At 44.9% G+C, this 6,000-nt stretch overlaps 1 protein-coding gene across 4 annotated transcripts in view; it reads left to right on the top strand.

Annotated features, from left to right (window-relative positions):
* The first annotated feature begins 310 nt into the window (after positions 1-310).
* LOC119656262 overlaps positions 311-6,000 on the top strand; it is an 86,586-nt gene continuing 80,896 nt past the window's right edge. Inside the window, exon 1 of one of the 4 annotated variants that reach the window (XM_038062683.1) lies at positions 311-915. The gene's annotated coding sequence lies outside the window, so the exon portion shown is untranslated. The remainder of the gene's footprint in view (positions 916-6,000) is intronic. The other 3 variants (XM_038062684.1, XM_038062682.1, XM_038062681.1) reach the window with 3 other exon arrangements.

The raw sequence follows: 6,000 nt of genomic DNA, 5'->3' as shown, positions 1-6,000 counted from the left end.
CACAATATTGGATGTACTGCGGTACGGATAAGCTTCCACAATAAACTTGCAACTCCGGTCCATTGAGCGTGTGATACTACTTATTAGATGTACTGTGACCTCAGCAGCGAGACTAGCATTTGCTATGAAGTGCACCAGCTCGCAATGAATACGAATGTTAATGCACCGCTTCCTTACGGCTTCCGCGCTACCTGAAAATGAAGATAGTTACTAGTTACCGAACGTGTCGCCAACGATGTATGCAACTTAGGCGGAGGATTTATCCGTGGAACAACACTTATAAGTGCAATATAGCGCGAGCTTCTGGCATAGTAGACCACTTGTGTTATGTGTGAGTCGGAGCTGAGCTAACGGCGTAACCCGCAATCGCGTCACTCGCCACCTGAAGAAGTTAGGCGTCTTGGAGAAGCCTCGCTCAAGCAAATCTCATTACGTGTTGACGGGCTGAGAGCGGCGTTTCGGTGCTAGCCTCTCGCGGACGTCGCCAGTTTGTTTCCAACGTCACGCGGAGTTGGATACTTTGTGCGTGGAAGTGGGCTCATGGTCTTTATTTTTCGGGGACCTGCTATCAAGATGTTGTGATACCTGCTGTGAAGTTTCGCCTTAGTGCCAGCGGTTTCGTGTATATAAACCGAGGAAAATCGCTTATATCACACACGGCCGAGGAAGAAAAGTTCATAACTCGGAAATCGAGCAAAAAAGTGGTGTGTAGGCGACTGCACCTCGCTTGTCCTTAATGAATTCTGGGCGGAACCGGGCTTTGACCTCGACTGCATCGCAAAAGGAGATAACAGCCGGCGTGGGCGACCGTGATCTAATAAAATGTAGAGCGACACCGAGCACCAGGTGAGGACAGGTACCGCCGTCGGCCATGCCTAGTGCGCGTAAATAATACCCCCCAGGTGTCACCCTCAGGTTTGTTAAATCGATACGCAACAGTGCTGGAAACGTCATGTGTTGTTAATTCAATACAACGGGCGAGCAGGGCAAGAGAACCTTTTTCTGGAAAGTCCGCAGTGAGCTGCGGAATAAGAAAGCCACTTCTGGGATGACATCACCCGCCAGATTGTCGTTTTTGAGCGTTTCTTTTTATTGCCGTTAATATCGCGGCTAGCCCGGTCACACATGTTATATGTAACCGTCGGCGGCTTGCTAGCGACTTCAAGTTTTCATTAACTGGTTTTGATGTGTGGGGAGGCAATTATTGTCTGAAAGCCGACAAGTTGCTTGAGACGACTCGATGCGGTGGGCAGCTTGCTCGTGTTTATTTAATTTCTGGAGGTCTAAAGTGGAAACGTAGAGATTCGTCTTCGCGTCTGATGTAAACACAGCACGGAGACGAGCTTCTCATTGCTTTTAGAAAAAATCCGTTTTTTGTGAATTTTCGGAGAAGCCTAGCTTTTCCTGAAAAGTTTTCATTCCAACGTCTTTCAATGCTCTTTGAGCCTCCCTTTACTAACGGCGTTGTTTGCAAGAAAAGTAGCTTCTTTAGTCCTCTTTAGCATATCAGAACCGAATAGTAGCCCAAAAATATAACAGCTGACGCCCGATATTATTCGAGCTCCCCCTTGGATTGGATTTAAATTTTTTATAATTTTGATTTTAGATTTTGTTCATTCCGCAATACTTTTGCATTTTCTCGGCTCGATTTACCTGCCCCGGCACCAGAAATAACTTCGATTTTTATTGCGATGAAAGGACTCTCATTGCAACTAAAATATGCTGTCTAGCGTAGCACTTTTCCAAACAATGACTACAAAAAATAATTTTTCTATTAGAATAGTGATGGGTGGAGAATAATGGGAGAAGAATAGTTTTCGGTTTGCTGCTGAATTGAGTCAATATGGTACTAGTGTTCTCTTTTGAGAGAAAGAGAGGGCTAATTTCAAACCGGATGGGTTGCTCCCGCATTATAGAATATGATAATAAACAAACTTTTCTGCTAATTTCACCACATGCGCTATAATGAGAGGATTTTTATACTTTCAAACGGTGTTAACTCATTTTTGCATCACACTGTATCTAAGTATATTGTTATGGTCGCACATGCATTGCTAAATTTAAAAGTCATGAAAAAAATAATAGTAGCTTCTTCTATTAAAGCAGAGTAAGCAAAATTCAGTTAAATTAAAAGATCATCCATCATCCTACAATTAGACAAGTCCGTGGATGCTTCCGATTTGGAAGGTTTTGTGATTGCTTATGTGAAGAACTTTGAGTGAAGGGCTGCTCCATTATTAATTTGCTAAGAATTCAACTGTACCCAATTTTTCAGGATTGTCGGACTCTTACATCTGCATTATGTTTTCAGGACGAGAGTTGAGCCTTATTTAATGGACAAAAGTTTATAATTAAAATAGGTAAATAATAATCGTTGGCACAACAATCCATATTGGATCTCACTGGTGGCAGTGGAATTTGTATCGTGATTTGACGTCAGATACCAGTCGACTCAGCTGTGAATGAGTGCCTGAGTCAAATCAGAGTAATGATCTCGGGCGAGCGCAATGCTGACCACATTGCCTCCCACAGTATACTATGGTGGGTCTGCAATGAAGTGGTCTCACACACTTCAAGGCCCTGATCCAATATGAAGTGTTCTGCCAACGATTATTATTATTTTTCAGTTTCACTTTTTAAACTGCTCTTGCAAGCCGATTAAAAACCAATTATTCTACTATGATGTAAACGAAAATGTTGCGTTGGACTAGTGACGTAACACGCCTTGATCACATCCGAAAGGGGTTGCACCGTTCGTGAAAAATTTGCGAGAGGGGCGTCCTCCATGGTATGGTCACGTAATTCACGCTAGCGAGAATTCATTTGCCAAGATTTATCCGAACGTCAAAGTCGATCGTAAACGACCAAAAGGCCGATCGAAGCAACGGTGGCTTGATACGCTGGATGGTGATTTGAAAGCTTAGTCGCGAAGCCCTTCGATAAAATAAAATGGCGCAACCGATCACGACAAGCCGATCCCACTTGTGAATGGAACAAAGGCTAAAAAGAAAGAAGACGTGTTGGTGGTGTCTTCCAATGGATCAAAGTTAATAAAAATCAATTCTGTGGATTATGTAACAGCTTTTTCTATTTTATGTTTTAGAGTTCAAGTATTTGATTTTTTTTTCAATCTGGATTTCCATTCAACCTATTATACTTACCACAAATTGAGTAATTAGGACAAAATTATGCCAACAAAAGCTTAGCACGGTGAAAGAGAAATCCATTTTTTATAAGAAAATTAGTTCCATGTATATGTTAAAACTCGAAGCATCCTGAATTGAAGTCAGGAATGTTTCGGTCTCCATAGAAAATTACACCATTAGTCCACCATTTGTTGGAGGCTTCGATGTCAATGCCTGGCAACAACAAATTTTTTATATGACCTCCGTGAATGGGTTTCTCTCTTATATCTTATATTGGACTGAAGTAACATTCGACATGGGATCCCATTCTCTGCTTTTCAAGTTCAAAGGAGATAATTTATTATCTGTCATGACGGTAGCCTGGTGTAATTGGCTAGAGGATTGTTTCTGAAAGAAAAACTCACGAAGAGAATGCACTTGATTATAGTGCAATGTTTTCAAATCAAGTACCCCCACTTCCTCCCTGATGACGTGGGATTTCAATTTTTCGGCAGCTCTATTGTGCGTGTTGTTGTTTGCAGGAACTACCCTTTCCCGTCTATTGACAGAATCTAAATTCGTATTACTCCACTGTATCTCATCGAAAGTACATAGAAGGAGTGTTCAAGTGTTGTCAAGGGGTTGGTTGCTAGAATTTTAGTTCCCTCGAACAGTCGAACAGACAATATTTCATTATTGCCACAGGAGGTTTTGTCGCTTGCAATAAGCCGAGGTATTTGTAGACGTCGTCCGCCCCAGCCCCACCGCACAAACTCCCGAGCTATAGCGGGCGCATATGCGATTCGCGCCCCCTAAAAGCCACCCCCGGTCTCTCCAACTTCAACCCGGCGGGACTACCATTTAGGTATTACTCCCCTCGGTAGGCTTGCCTTTAGGTATTCGTCCTACTCCTCCTTTCGGCTTTTCTCCTTCTTTGTTCCTTCAGCGGTTGCGGAGGAAACCGTAAGCCAGTTTTCCTCGGACCTCAGCATCTCCGCTACTAAGTTCTCCGGGCTCACGGTTCTGCCCAACAGTTGGCTTAGTTTCTTCCTCTCCATTGTAAATCTTTTGCAGAGAAAAATCACATGCTCTGGGTCCTCCGGTATGCTACCGCATCTAGGACAATTCGGAGAATCATTCAATCCGAAGCGGTGCAGGTACTGCCGGTATCAACCACAGTGTCCCATGAGGGAACTGGGTAATGTGGTAGTTGGTCTCCCCATGTTTCAACTCAAGCCACTTCTTAATGTTGGGAATGGGCGTGAGCGTCCACCGAGTCTCCGTAGACTCATCCTATCTGCATTGCCAGAGATCATACGACTCTGACTTTGCCGCATTTCGACGCTCTGTGTGCCTCTCCACACGTCTTGCATGGTATAGCACACTCATTTTTTTAGCCAGAATGTCGACAGGGATCGTACCTGCCACCACCAATACTGCCTAATTTGATGTGGTTCTAAAAGCACTGCAAACCCCCAAAGCCATCCGCCTCTGAGAGTTTGCAAGCGCCTCTGCCCACACAGCTGACGAGTAGAGCAGGGTGGAGCGCACCAGTCCGGCTAGCACCAACCTCCGGCAGGGTTTCGGCCCACCAATATTTGGCAACATTTTTACACCGTCAAGCTTAGCCCGGCCTTTTCTAGCCAGGACTTTGCCGTTCTTAATGTTTCCATCGCGTAGACCTTCACATCTCCTGGGCGTTTTACTGTAACAACTACAGCTAGGTCATCAGCACCCTATGGCAGCCAACGTCCCTTTAATTTTGTTCCAGTTGGCCGAGTTGAATGCGTTTTTTACATCTAAGGTGAATACGGCACAGCAGCCGGCAGAAATCAGTGGACATTTTGGCAGGTTTACCACAACGCTAATTACGTCCACCATAGAAGGTGTTGGCGAAAATATCAGGCATAGTCTTCTCTGCCAATTTCAAAGCTCGGTTGGGGATACCATCCGGGCACCTGCTACTACCTGCAATATGCCAATGATTCACAACCTCCTTCTCTTTGCACAGTAGGCAATTTGGGTCAGCTCCGCAGCCCTTGCTTATATGGCCTCCCTCTACGCATCTTCTGCATTGCTTCGATCCGTCATTTGGACTAGTGCATGCCTTCAGAATGTGACCAAGGCCACGTCACCGGTTCCCTAAGACAATACACAACCCAGCCTATTCTCACTCTCCCTGCTTCTAACAGTTTGAATGCTGTCTCTACTGGTGGGCTGATGATGGCGATTTGTGTTCCCTCGTAGGCTTTCCTCAGCGTTTTCATCGCTGACTCTTGCATTTCGACAAGATCGAACTGCTTCTCTAACGCTCCGCGAACCTCTTCCTTCATCGTGATTTCATCTATATCTTTGCAGATTATAGTGATCTCCGGTCTGCTAGCCCTTATGTCGGCTTCCTGCCCTAACGACTGTCCGATTTGGTTGAAGAATTTGTCCGCGGTTACATCCTTGGATTTCTTAAGCTCCAATATATGGTCTTCCTTCCTCCGATCGTTTCTTCTCCGAGGTTCCACTTTCCTTCAGGCTTCCGCATGCATCTTTGAAAGTCCGGTTCCTTTTCGTCGAGGTCGCCGCTGCAACAGTTTCTCTGTAAGCTTGAGTCGTAGTTCTCATGAGCTCTGCCTTTTTGGGAGTTGAATCCTTTTTTTTTTCGGGGTTTGCTGGCCTGTTGGGTCGTTCAGCTTTTCTCGCAGCCTCTTCCCCGATTTCTCCTCTTTTGTGTTTTGAACAGGCGTTACATGAGTCGCCTGGTTCAATTTTTCAATCAACGGCTTTCCCCCTGTGCGTCCTGAGCCTTGTCGTACGCCAGCCGATGCCTCTTATCATGGCCCTTATATTCTGGTGAATGTTCCTACGCTCCTTTATGAATTCA

The sequence above is a fragment of the Hermetia illucens genome, chromosome 4 (assembly GCF_905115235.1).
Source record: "Hermetia illucens chromosome 4, iHerIll2.2.curated.20191125, whole genome shotgun sequence".
NCBI classification, from domain to species: domain Eukaryota; kingdom Metazoa; phylum Arthropoda; class Insecta; order Diptera; family Stratiomyidae; genus Hermetia; species Hermetia illucens.
This window is presented reverse-complemented; position numbering and strand designations above follow the sequence as displayed.